This window comes from Vanellus vanellus (assembly GCF_965231255.1).
Source record: "Vanellus vanellus genome assembly, chromosome: 3".
Lineage (NCBI taxonomy): Eukaryota > Metazoa > Chordata > Aves > Charadriiformes > Charadriidae > Vanellus > Vanellus vanellus.
Window position 1 is genome coordinate 91,896,104 of NC_138907.1, and position 14,844 is coordinate 91,910,947.

General features: G+C 38.7%; 1 protein-coding gene across 2 annotated transcripts in view; it reads right to left on the reverse strand.

The window, feature by feature from the left end:
* BCKDHB (branched chain keto acid dehydrogenase E1 subunit beta) overlaps positions 1-14,844 on the reverse strand; it is a 138,019-nt gene that overhangs the window by 117,011 nt on the left and 6,164 nt on the right. The window lies entirely within an intron of this gene.

The following is a 14,844-nucleotide window of genomic DNA, read 5'->3' on the forward strand; positions in this document are numbered from 1 at the left end:
AGAGAAGGCTGAGGGGAGACCTTATTATGGCATACAAGTATCTAAAGGGTGGGTTGAAGGAGGATGGAGCCAGGCTCTTTTCAATGGTTCCAAGTACCAGGACGAGGGGCAATGGGCACAAGTTAGAACACAGGAAGTTCCGTTCAAATACACGGAAACAGTTCTTTACGGTGAGGGTGACAGAGCACTGGAACAGGCTGCCCAGGGAGGTCGTGGAGTCCCCTTCCCTGGAGATTTTCAAGACCCGCCTGGATGCAGTCCTGAGTAATGTGCTCTAGGCAATCCTGCTTTAGCAGGGGAGTTGGGCTAGATGATCTCTAGAGGTCCCTTCCAACTCTGATAATTCTGTGATTCTGTGATTCCTCTCCTGTTCTTCCCCAATTGTGTATCCTACAAGAGTTGCACACTGTGAGCCGAGAACGTTTGTGTGTGCCCAGACATTCCCAGCATGCTTTAAGGACTCAGCCATACCTCTGGCACAGCTCAGCCAACTACGCGGCTGAGCAACCAGGTCTCAGCCCCCATTTAAGTCAATTTAAAGTCTCAAGTCAAGTGCGATGAGTCGGGTCTGTTATAGGAGAAACACATATCCACACACACATACCAAAAAAAACCCAAAACAAACAAACAAAAAAAATCACTGTGTATACACAGCCATGCTTTCAAAAGAAGTTCAACTTTTAGTTACTTTGAATGAAAAATTCATCCAAATTTTGTTTAAATAGCAACTAATTCCATGGCAGATTGCCATTACTTTTTCCTTAAATATTCCAAAAAGTCACGTTATGGCAATAAGATACACAAATCAGTCAAAACAAAAAAAAAGGTACTTTAGAAATCTGTGAGTGACTGAGAACAGGGTCAAAATGGAGATTTGCATGCACTAAACTCATTTAGCTCCTTCCTCTTCTGCTGCTGCAAAATCCACTATCACGCTCTACTCTGCAACAAAGGACCCAACTTCTTATTCTAGACAAAAGTTTTATAAAGGTCAAATGACAGATAAGCCTTTCTTACTCAGTTTCACTTGTTTACAGGAGTCTTAATCAAGCTCATTTGGGGGGAAAAGAAAAAAGTAAAAAAAAAAAAAAATCACTTGCACAAAAAAAAAAATAGACCCTTCTGAAGCACTAATCACCACAGTATTGCCCAAAGAAAAGGACACCTGTTCTGACAGGTAACTGGTAAGAACAGGAATTCCTCACAGGTTTATCATTTATTCCACTGACATAACCAACACTTCTGAAGAGTACTTCAAGTAAATTGGAAATTAAAAATAGCTGAAGGGTAAGTTTTCCTTTTAAGTCTTCCCCAGTTACTGATGCCAAGGCATTCATATATTTGAATAGACATGAATATTTGAACTAGCAGTTCTAGCTCAAAGTGTTCTCAACACATCATTCTCTTACTCAAGACGGTGCATTTTTCTTCCAAGAGCTCCGTAAATCCAAACTGCACTTTCACCTCCTCAAGATTCCCTTAGGAGAAAAGCATGTTTGTTGCATTTTTATTTAACCCTCACTCTCAATAACTATATCAGAGCCAGGAGAACTGCTGGAGTGCAAAGAAAACACTACCATGGACTGAGAGTAACGTCCTCAGTTACCTATGAATTCGCATAATCTGAGCATTCACTGAATTAAGGGTTTGGAAGGAAAGGAAACTTGCTTTCTAGGAAAACTTAGTAAAGTCTTAAAGTTGTTCACAGCATGAACATAACATTAAGCATTTAGTCATTTTTCAGGCTTACAGACCTCTGGATGAGGGAGGACCCAGGAAAATTTATTTATAAACAGCTCTACCTTCCCGAAGCAAATAGGGAAAACTTGCTTTTCTGGTCCTCTCCCCAGCTTCAGATTTCCTGTCATTTGGCACAAAGTAGCATCCCACAAAGAGCTAAAGCATAAGCCAGAAATATTAAAATATATTATCTAATTATCTCCCTTTCTCAAGGAAGAAGTGGGAACAGGAGGGGCCAGGGGAAGTTAATGCATACGCCATAGCTTTGAATGCCAGTAAACTTGCTCATCATTTAACCCTTCAATGATGAAAAAACAGCCAAGCAGTAGTATAAGCAAGGGGGATAATCAGATTCTTTTCAGGTACACAGTGATAGGTGAAAGAACACCACAAAAAGGGAAACTGATGATGTAACAGGAAAAGAACCTCACTGTGACAGCAGCCAAATGCTGGAACAAGGTGCCCAGAGAGGTTGTGTAAGCTCCTTCCTTGGACACATTCAAAACTCACCTGGCCAAGACCACAACCAACCTAAACTGGCTCTACGTTGAGTACTGTTTTGGACCAGATGACCTTCAAGATCTTTTCCTTCCAGCCCTTATTATTCTATGATTCATTAACAGCCCCAAGCAGGGTTACGTGCTGACTGCCCAAACTTTTTATGTCTGTACCTGTCCTGCTGACAGAAGCATTTCACGACATTGATAAGATAGTACTGATTCAGCTCCACACTGTTAGAAAAATATTCAGTAAGCAGCTCACATCAAAGTGGCAGATCTGCTCACCAGAATTTCTTTTTACTGATGACTATGCAGGTAGCCCACTCCACATTGAATTCCTTCTGATCATCTGGCTCCTATACCCAGTTGTATCAGTCTAAACATAAAAAGCACGATGCCTAACTGCACCAAGGCATTCAAGCATTCCTCCAGCTACGATTAGTAACATTCCTTGCTCAACCACAGAAAAATTGTGCTGTGTGAGAAGCACACATGCAGAAAAGCACAACTAACTACAAAGTTAAACGTGCAAAGCTACATCAGATGACAGACCGCTTACTTGCAAAAATACACCCTAAAATGGACATCTACCAAACACCTACATGTGGGTATAGCCAAGGGACAATATATCAGCCTTATTTAAGAGGCTTAGGTCAGTTCTATGCATTTTCAGACTATCTGCAACGTTACATGACATGACAAGAGATCCAACAGGAAAAGACATAACAGTTACTAAAGCGAAGTATTACAACATGTTAATGAAAATTCTGCTGTAATAGGCTGGGTACGCTATCTGGATGACAAACCGAGGAATAAGAAAAACTGTGTCAAATACAAGGCACCCTCTCCCACGTTCCTTGGTATCATTAGTATAGAAATACTTCATAGTAAATTTGAAAGCGTGCTGGATCTACCGTAAATTGTGAAGCAATTATTCTCAACACAAAAGCAAGGATTTAACACTGCTAAAGAACAAAGTGCTGACTGACCAGTGATCGGTAGTAATGAAAAACATCTTATAAATCTCCCTTGTAACCATGCCTGTCCCTTGATAATGCAAAGCATGTGCATAAGAAAAATCAATAAATTGATCTATACTTGGTGCTTCCATACAAGTGTGAAAACTTTTTACCAAGTTTGTAGGATTTAATGTTTCTAAAAGTTAAAAAGAAAGGAGATCTTTTAAAATAAATGACTACCGTGATAGGTCAGCCTGGTCACTGGAAGATGGCTCTGAATCAAGTTAAATTAAGATTAACCTGCTTCTCAAAGTGCTTCTGTTGCAAAGCTGCTTAGACAATTGACTGGACTGGGGTGGTAGTCTTGACCTTTTTGACCCTTCTAGGCTTCAAGCAAATTACTTCCAAGAAAAATCTGAGTATTCTACTCCCTGTAATAGTCTGCAGCACCTTCTTAAACTGAAGTGGTGATAATTATCACACTCTTATCACCAACCTCAGAGGCAGAAAAAACAGCGGATATGCTAAATTAGTCCCACTTGACGAGTACAAATGGAACAAAGCACATACTGATCACAGGACTAACCAAGGAAATTGAGAATCACTGAATTCCACCTAAGAAATAGTAAAGGGGTAAAGACTGACATCTAAAACAAGGTACGTGAGCTGTGCTTGCAGACCTGGTATTAATGCAGGCTGTGAATACTAGTTATGCTGATCGATTCCATCTTGTGTCTTTAATATGCAAAATTTCATCCTCCTTGACGCTATATTACTGGAATATTACTTTTAAATGTTCCACTGCAAGCATTTTCTGAAGTGAAAAATTCCATTTTTATGAAGGTCAGCACTACGTACTTTTTTGTGCAGCACTGTATCTCGAAATATCTTAAAAATGCATTAGAACAGCTTTCTTAAGGTCTGTACTGAGTATCAGGTTCTATATTAAATAGTATATCCCTTATCTTTCCCTCAAACAGGTTTACAACATATAAAAAGGAAACATAAGAAATATTAGTAACTCCCAAACAAATAAAATATCATTTTCACACCAGACACACTATCAGAATAATTAAAAAAATTAAACCAAAACTAAAATAAGTTCTATTTAGCTCTGACACAGACGGATTTATATCAATATCCCACAGACACTGTGTAAAAGGACATTGTATCAAGTTCTCAAAAAATTTTTCTTTTTCCTAACTGTAAATCTTAAGAAAAGAATTGGCTATTTAAGATGAAAATGAACAAAATGTACTATTGTGTAATGAGTCTGGAACACACTCTCCAGATGTTACTGTTCAAAGACATTTATATAAATCAGAACAAAATCCAGATCTTGCCAAACTGCTCTGGAAGAACCAGGCAAGCAAGCTGCAGAATTCTGCGCTTAAATCCATCCACAAAGAAATAAGGATAACCAAACTCCAGACTACTTATGTTTTACTCAATCTATACACGACAACTAGTCATTTGTTCCACTCTCAGCTTGAGTCCACCACATCAAAAATTCTGAACTACTTCATTCTACCACGTGCAATATGTTAGGAAGGACCAGCACCTACATAAGAGAGGAGGAAGCACAGTGCTGCTCCAACAAGCTCGTCGCAGTCTGCTTCTGAACCATCGAGCTAACACTTTCTATTTGTTTACAAATTAAACCCCTAACACTTATTCCTTACACTACTTTAGGCTGAGTTTTTCCTCCTCCCTGTAATAGCATATTGATATGTTCTTAAAGCATGCAAGAGACCTCAAGATTCCTGGGGAAAAAACCTCTCAGAAAAACCCCAAAGTGTCTCCCCACCTGTTGAAGTAATAATACCCAACCACTAGTAGCTTCTGGGAGGCAGAACATGCTACCTTAATTCACTGCATTACAGGCCCCCACCAGTCCATCCAAATTGTGGTGTTGTACTTCTTGCCCTTGCACTGTAATGCTTGGCACCACAAGAACAGACCCAGAACCTGCACAGACAGATCTCTGCTCCCTCGCCAGTTACATGCTGTGAAGTCTCCACAATAAACAATTTCCTGAAATGACTAACAAAAGATATTTACAATATAAATATTTTAAAGTATTTTATGGATTTTGGAGGCAAATTATTACAAAAAAAAAATGCACTATATCTACCTGTATTATCTCAGCTTCAAAAGGTTCTCCTGTTATTTCATGCTACTAAAAGCTGTCAGGACATTAAGCAATTTTTGTAAGCATGTCCAGCTCTTAGCCAAGAAATTTCACCAAATACTGTAACAACCTGGGGACAACCTTATTATCTTCTCACCCACGTTCTCCCCCATAGATTTTTCACTTGAACACAGAACTTGTCTTCAGGAGTTTTCTACAGCTTAAGCTCATAAAACAACACTGTGTTCAATTAGATGCTTTTCTTCAAAGAATGACTACAACAATTTTAGGAAAGCTGGTGTCCCTTGGGCATGGGTAGGTACAGTCATCTACTGGCCAAATAAACAAAAACTCCTGAATTACTTTATTGGACTATAAACAAATGACTCGCTGAGAATGAAGTGTTCTCTGAAAACTCACACAGGTCTTTACACCTTAGTCACAAGGTCTACAGAATAACAACCAGGGATTACAGTGGATCAGACATTGGAAATAAACATTACTGCTGCAAGACAAGCTAGCATTATGAGATGTATCAACAGAAAGCTGTAAGCAACCAGGTTTCACTCAGTAAGAGCCAGAGTAGTGTATCCAGTTCTGGATGGCCCATATCCTTCAGTTGCAGCAACTGTCCAGAGAAAACCAATCAATATGAAAAAGCTTCAAACCATAAGAACAACCCTGCACTGGGATAAGCGTGTGTAGGGAAACCAGGGAATCTCCATCACAGAAAGCTAAGAACAGCCTTTGCCAGCTGATCTCTCCCAAAACTTACCCTGTGTTTCAGAGATCTAATTCTGTAAGGCAGGCAGAAAGTAGGGGAAAAACAAATATGGAAGTGATAAATAAAATCATTTTTAAAGCATCCATCTGATTGCTAATGTGGCTAGGTCATCCTGACATAAGGATGTTATTTTCTCGCTATAACTGTGGTTTCATGTGCAGTTCAGCCACTTGCTTTTTGATGTGTTCAAAATTTTCCACAAGGGAAATCTTTGATTCAACTCCCCCCACCCTCATGGGATTCAATACAAGTGTTATTCCTTCTCTTGATTTTCCTTTTCTTCTTCCATTTGCAAGAAAACATCCTGGACTGATTGAACAGACACTAATTACTGTTCAAAATCTGTTCCCCATCCATTTCACACTTTTTTTTTTTTAATATGGTTTGGAAGAAAGAAAAAATCCTACCAACTTTATCTACACTTCTAGCTGCATCAAAATAATAAAACATAGCAAGGATTATTTATAAAATAAGCCTATATGTTTGAACACAATACGGAAAGAAAACAATCACATTTCAAGTTACATGTGCGTACTTATTGCATCCTTTTTACTCCATGTGAGGAAATCTATTTTAGCTATGAAAAATGAGTAAGGTGGAAAAAAATTGAAGCTGCTTATTCCTTATTTACTACTGCCTGCATGTATGAATGCCTCCAGCCACGTATGATATTCAGAATGAACTGAAAGGAAATGATCTGAAATTGATTTTGGTTTATCCTACATATAGGAGTGACACACAGTCGTTCTTACTGAGTTTCATTTTATGAAGTGTCCAACACGAAAAGAAGCAATTACTGACTGCACAGCTGTACGATAGAAAGGACTTGGGGACTAAAGCATCCCACAAACTGACAGTCAACACCACACTGCCAATAAAGGGAGCAAACATCACTCCAGAACATGTTCGTAATATTACACGGAAACCTTATGAAAAGCATTTTGTTCTAACTGACTTTGTATGAGAGTACAACGAGCTGCTGTGGGCAGTAAGCACTGGTACACATAAAGGAGGACAGCAATAACAGAGACCAAACAGAAAGGCTAAAAGAAATCACAACAGACAAAAATAAAAGCCATGAGTGAAAGAGCCTCCAACCAGCAATGGGACATTAATCCAGAAAGGAAGAAACCTATCTTCTTCCTGTTCGCCCTGCTATCACACAGAGGATCCCAAACAGTGAAAAATGAATCACATGAGCAAAAGACAAATTCATTCCAAAATATTTCAAAAGAACAAATGCTGACAAAACCATTTCTGCTCCATCTCCAGAGATCAGCTTTGATATCTTAGTCAACTCTTTTGGGAGTAAGTTCAGAACGCCTGAGGGACAGAACTGAGGCCAAGTCTCTTCTACCCTGGGCAAGCACTCACTTCTGGTGGGCAACACCACAGTGGCGTCCTCCAGGAACTGAGGGAATCTTTGAAATAAAAATTCCTGTTCAAAGTATTCATGTTCTACGGATATTTCCAAATAGTTCCAAGTGAACTAAAATGGCATTACTCGAGGATTACCTACTGAAAATTAAAAAAAAAAAAAAAAAAAAAAAAACAACTCCTTTACACTACTCTTTCAGTCCAAAAATAACTTCCAATAGCTCAAAAACTTCTAAGGTAATCTAATCAGGTGTCCACGTATTAGAAATCTGACTGAAGCAGTCACTGAGACTCCCTCGGAGGCAAACAGAAAGACATGCCATGAAATAGAAATGCAGGCTGCTGCATGATACAGGATTGAGTGCACCCTCAGTAAGTTTGCAGACAACACCAAGTTAGGTGGGAGTGTTGATCTGCTTGAGGGTAGGATGGCTCTACAGAGGGATCTGGATAGGCTGGATCCCTGGACTGCGGCCAATGGTATGAGATTCAATAAGGCCATGTGCCAGGTCCTGCACTTGGGTCACAACAATCCCATGCATCGCTACAGGACTGGGGAAGAGTGGCTGGAAAGCTGCCTGGCAGAAAAGGACCTGGGGGTGTTTGTCAACAGCCAACTGAATATGAGCCAGCAGTGTGCCCAGGTGGCCAAGAAGGCCAACAGCACCCTGGCTTGTATCAGGAACAGTGTGGCCAGCAGGACTAGGGAAGTGATAGTCCCCCTGTACTCAGCACTGGTGAGACCCCACTTTGAATACTGTGTTTAGTTTTGGGCCCCTCACTACAAGAAAGACATTGAGGTGCTGGAGCATTTCCAGAGAAGGACAATGAAGCTGGTAAGGGGCCTGGAGCACAAGTTTTATGAGGAGCAGCTGAGGGAACTGGGATTGTTTAGTCTGGAGAAAAGGAGGCTCAAGGGAGACGTTATCACTCTCTACAACCACCTGAACGGAGGACGTGTAGTGGGGTGGGGTCAGTCTCTTCTCCCAAGTAACAAGCATAGGAAAAGTGGAAACAGCCTCAAGTTGCACCAGGGGAGGTTTATATTGGATATTAGGAAAAAGTTCTTCACCGAAAGGGTTATCAAGCATTGGAACAGGCTGCCCAGGGAAGTGGTTGAGTGACCATCTCTGGAGGTATTTAAAAGAAGCGTAGGTGTGGTGCTTAGGGACATGGTTTAGTGGTAGACTTGGCAGTGTTAGGTTAGTGGTTGGATTTGATCTGAAAGGTCTTTTTGAACCTAAAGGATCCTATGATCACAGTTAAGTCTTGAATACTCTTGAAAAGGCAGCACAAATTCCCCGCTAGAATTGATAGGGAACCTGAAGGAAGCCTGAACTACTTGCTTATATCAGATACAGCTTTTAAATGGTGGATTTTCCACGATTAATCCTACACACATAATATTTAGACTAAAACCTCCCTTACCAAGCATGACATTTTTCTAATTTCATGTTAAAAATCTATTTATGTTGGCTACCAACACATGGATTCACTGCATCCATACCCAATTCAAAGCTGACTTTGCAGAAGACTGACGATACTTCTAGACACCTTTGTAATTTCTTTAAATACTTTTTCCAACAATATCGCAGAATCACAGAAGCTATTCCTTGAACTTTTCAAATCCTCCAGCACCCTTTGCCTCATGCAACTTCTGAAGCTGTAAAACCTTTAGCAACATTGCCTATCATTTCTCTAACTCACACCCAACTTGCTTAACACCGAATTTATTTATATGTGAAGGCGCTCTACATGATTTGTTTCAGAATTCTACTAGCTACCTGTTTCCATCACACTGGAATTACCTCATTCTCTAGAGGTGAGAGATCACCAATACTTCTATTTTAATTCTAATGTGTGAGAGTACTCCCTATAAACAAGCTCTCATTCCTCTAATTAAATAGAACCTCTTTCCAGTCCAATAACTATCTCTTTCTCCTACCCAAATTCACCATTCACAAAAGTTCCTACTTACAGGCACTGATCTAACGTTCCTTCCTTGCCTCCCACAACTCCAGAAACACATCTTCTCTTCCCAACATCATTCTTTCATTCCAGCATTGATCAAATGTGACTGCACTTAACCTGCTAGCTCCTGAAGGCGCTGTGACGCTCTGTGAGTTGGTTGTCAGGAGAAAGGGATTTTTCACATTTTCACCTGCTGCCGGTCTTTATTCCAACTCCCTTAACTGCTGCTAGGTTGGCAATTCAAGACTACTTTCAGAGGACTACACTCTAAATTATTTTTTTACTCCATTTTTTCAGATACATTAACAGGAACATGAAAAGCTCTAATGAGGTCTCATTAGACATCACATATACTGTGGAAAGCAGTCCCTAAAATGAATCTGCTTAGTTTGAGAGACATAAAGCTTAAACACTACTCCTGTTCTAAAGGGAAACAGCTAGTTCCCTGCCCACCCTAACTTGTATGAAATCTTAGCAACAAGAAAAACTAAATTCTTGTCCTTCATGTTTCCTTACTAGGTCAACTTTCCTCTCTACAGTGCAAATTTTTTGATAAACTTAACTTTCCAGCTTCTGAGTGAAACATAACTTCACTGAAATATATTATCCAAACACATACATATAAATGCATGCATCTGTGTGAGACATCTGCATGTAACTGAGAAGACCTACAAACAGCTGTAGTAGTGGAAAGCCTGTACGTAAATATTTGTTAGCACAGAGACAGGAATTACTAAAGATGTATATTACTTTGAGATGACAACAAACATGGGCAATAACACAATCTAAGATTCCAATTTTTTTAATTCTTCCAATTCTTGTGGGTTTGGTTTCTACCATCTACCCAAATCTCATCTATAAAAGTGAACACATAAACCAAATAAAACTAAGTGTCCCCAAAGCACTGCTACGGGAAAAGACCTGTCAAATCAATCTTCACTTTTGTTGGATTCTCAGAGTTCTGAACAAGGACTGATCCTATTCCACATTCTCAGAATATCAAGCTTTGAAATAGTCAGAAGGCTCTTGATCCTTACCCTCGCTAAGGATAGACTTTTGACATGGCAGTAAGTGCACATCAGAGCCTTCCTTTAAGTGTAGACCAGAACAGTATTAAAGACAAATCTCTACTGAGGCTGATGACTACACAGAGGCACTTCTAGATAAGGAAGCCCTCAAGCTGCAAGTGTTTGGAGGATGGCAGCAAGAGTATTCAAGACAAGTATTATATATACACTTTGCTTCCCCTGTTTATATAATCTCAAAATCATCATTTTCGGCCACAGTAGGCTAGATGGATCTGGTTTTGGAGTTACCAAAAATAAAAACCTGCTCTGGCATTTTTCTGAGCAGCCTTCCTTGTCAATCACTATTTCTGCTGTTCTTGCTTCTTAGTCTTTACTTCTGTCCACTTTCTCCATTTTCACCTTATCCTCTCTTTTTCCTCCCATTTCTTTACCTCCTGTCATTTAATCCCTACATCTGATCTCTTCTGTATTTTTGTCATGTGGATGATACTGATCTTTACATACTGCAACTTTATTTCACACTTCAGGGAAAGCAATAGGACACGTGTATTCACACTCCAAGATCATTGTTTCAAACCCATCTGCAGACTCAAAGACAAATGTATAGCTATTTCATTCAGATAGCATTTTCTTCAAAAGACCAAAATAATGTACATCTCTTTTAAAAAGAACAAAAAATAAATTAAAAAAATAGTGACAATCAAAAACCTGGCAGGGGGTGATGGGGAAGGAGATAAGAAATAAAACAAGAATACTCTGTCCAGTGTGCAAGACCAGAGGGAGGGGACAAAGGAAAAAAATGTACAAAACTTATTTCCCTTACCTCATCTGAAAGGAACTCTCCACATAAAAATTTCAGGGAGTCTACTCATTTTTAGGATGGAGGATTACACAGCAATAGATTTCTAAGCATTCAGTTCATGCAAAACATACTAACACCAATAGAAAGATCATGAGCAGCAAAGCCATGCCAGAAAACTGGCATTGTCTATTTCAGATGTTGATATAAGATGTATAGGAACAAACATACTATGCTAAGTCATAACTACGGTGGAAAAGAAACTTCCACATACTGACTTGTTTACATATGATTCCTCAAGTAAACATTTTCAAACAAAATTCTTTGCAGCATGTAAAAAATTCAACTGATCAAAATTCAGGATTTATTTCCTTACAAAGTCAATGAGCTTGACTTCTTTCATATAAGCCTCTAGCTGCATTTATATCACAACATTACTCTACACTCAGGCTTAAAATGGCTTTCCTGGCAAAAAAAAAGGTTTTAGATTTGATGACAGGTTTTATTCTAAAAGCAAATTTCTTCTCTTCTCTTTCTCTCCAGAGGGACTTCAGTAACAGTCTGGACAGCAACCAAGATCTGTATAGTAGCACTATTGAGTATTAATATACTAAATTCTCCCTACTATAATATTAGGTGATATTTAGACCTTGACCTCCATAAAAGTGCTTGAAAAGGAACTATCAATTTGTATCAAAATAACTACTTCTAGGCATAGACTGCCACCTAGTGATTTTCATTATGTATGGAAAGAAAAGAAAACCGAAAAAAAAAAAAAAAAAAAAGACCTCCGTTTTCCAGGAGAGGAGAAAACAACATTCATTCCTTCATATTTTACATCAACGTATAGAAACAACCTCATATTATATCACTTCTTTCTCCTATTATGATGTTGATGGCAAATGCAGGAGGGGAATGGGGAAAGAAGAGTCAGGAATTGTATATAATCTTCCTTGTACATGTAAGATCCATGAGGTTGCTTGTTTGTCAGTTCTGTCTGGAATTCCTCCTTATTTTACATGGACTCTAGCCTTTGCATAAAACAAGCACTGCATCCAGAACTTACTCAATCTCTAAGACGCTGATATCTGCACCCCTCCTGAAATTTTGGATTCCTTCAATTTTTGTGTTTTCAGTCTTTCCTGGTTCTCCTCAGCATTGTAATTATATTTTCAGTACATCCTCTAGTTCATCTTTGCCATTCCCTCTTCAGCCACTGCCTGTTTTCTACAAGTTCTCACTATTAGTAAAGAAAGAAGCCAAGTTACCTGCGTCATCTTATCTGCCTTACAAACTTGAATTATCTTTATGTGAATGACTCCTAAATTCACCTTGTCTTCAGACTTCTCTTTCTGTCCAAATATCTGTATTCAAATATTGCCTTCATTTACTTATGGGCACCTCATCAGCAGCATAAAGAACTCTTAATTATCTTCCTGTCATGCCTTCTCCACCCCCTTCTGTCTCAATCATTTTAAACATCTTCAGTTCACTTCTCACCTGGACCTAAACTTCAGAATGTGCAAAACAAACGGATCTTAGGAAGATCTTTCTACAATGAAAAAAAAAAAAAGTTTGTCTTACAGGTTAAGTCGGAAAATGGCAAAAAGCTTTACAAATTTCTCTTTCAGATAACACACAAAGAGAATCTTTGAAATGCTCTGAATGAACGTGAAGAGATAGTTTCCTACCTTGTTAATTTGGTCTCACCAGACCTTTATATATACACCCATTTTATTTTACAATCACATGAAACAAGAGCACTACTTATTTTTTCCTTACCAAATCTGTCCTCTTATTCACCATAAGGAGGTCAGTACCCTTTTTGATCAAACAGCAGTACCAGCTTTCATAACCCCTTGTTCTGTGTTCATATAAGCACTTTCATAAATTCTTATGTTGTCTCTCATGCTTTAAAGGAGTTCTTGTCAAATATTCCCAAAGTCATGTCATATCTTTCTCAAAAAATCTCATTAAAAATCTTTGCTCTTATACCCATAAAATAAATCTGATTCTAGCTAGGCTGCTGATGTGACTGTCGCTTATCATACAAACACAGTGTAAATAATTCTTTGCACTCCCTCAACAGTACCCATCTCAACAGTACCCCCTGCACTGTGGGGCAGGGGCTATCAAGGAGTCTTTGAACACCACTGTCAATTCTGAATACACCATCATAAAATGCTACTACAAGAATTAAATAGTGCCTTTCCTTCATTCCAACATTATAGGACTTTCTTACATCAAAGAAAACCAACAAATGACCCTCAAAGCAACACCCTAACGATATAAAGTTTGTTCCTCTTGTCTTTTAAACCAGAGGTGTTCACTAAAAAACAAGAAGGTTGCTTATGGAGCCATCTGCTCCTGTTGCTTATTTCCCAAATGAAGTCTTCTGTTGCCCATGTTTCCAGCAACCAACTGTTGTCTCAGAGGCTTCATTTTCACATTAAGTCTAGAGTTAATATATCACACCAGAGTTACAGAATTCTGACTCAACCTCAACATGCAGCACTAAAGATCACTGCTAATAAAAGTCCTATACAAACTATTTGAACATTAACATACAAACAAGAGAGTGAGAAAACATCCATATAATAATTGAAGCAGAGAAACAAGACAACAAAACATGGTTATGTTTCTAAAATTTCTTGAAAGGTTCTTCTCTCTATTTTTGGTTTGCTCCAAAAAATTGGAACTTGGTGACCTCCAAGATAGCAGTAACTCATCCAGATGAGGAAAATGAAATTAATTTAATCACTGGCAAGTGGTCCCAGTCATCTTTGTGCCTTGAATAAAGTAAGCTGCTGAAACTTAACATTTTATAACCTCTTCTTCTGTTTAATAGCCCAGTGGGGGAGACAGTGACTGCCAAATTAAAAGCTATCAGGTTACTGTATCCACAACCAGTTTCCAAGCCCTGTGAACTGCTATGTACTACCTAGCGTGCCATACAAGAAACACTGACTTTTTTTAGCATTCTGGTAACACTACTTCTCGCAGAAAAATGGGTACTGAATGAAAACAGACCAAATGGACAACCAAAGAAAAAACTTAACTGGAAGAACAGTGAAGGACTTTGAAAAGTCCTCTAGATTTGCCAGCCAAGTATCACTAACTAGGTGGTTAAAGTCTATCCATCAAGAAATGTGATTACAACGCTTATACGCTTGTGCAACAACATACGGTCTGAAAGAAAGTCTTTTCCTTCTCCCCACCTTCCTTAGAAGCCACTGATTCTCAACTGTAGGAGACTGTCCCCGAGAAATAGCAGAACTAAGTTTCTTCCAAAATGAACACATTATACAGATTAGTTTAAATCACATATCAAACAATACATTTTTAAAGCTCCTGCAAGTTTTAAAGAAATACCCTATTTAAAACTTACTTAAAAAATGTTTTCAACAAAAATTGAAAATTTCCTGCCAGTAAATATTTTTCCTCTTCCACTGAACTCACCTCAACTGTCTGAGGTATGAGATGATTAAGTACCATCTCATTTCTCATATACTTTCACAAACCTGTTTTTCCTCTCTAGTGATAAAGGCTACTTCT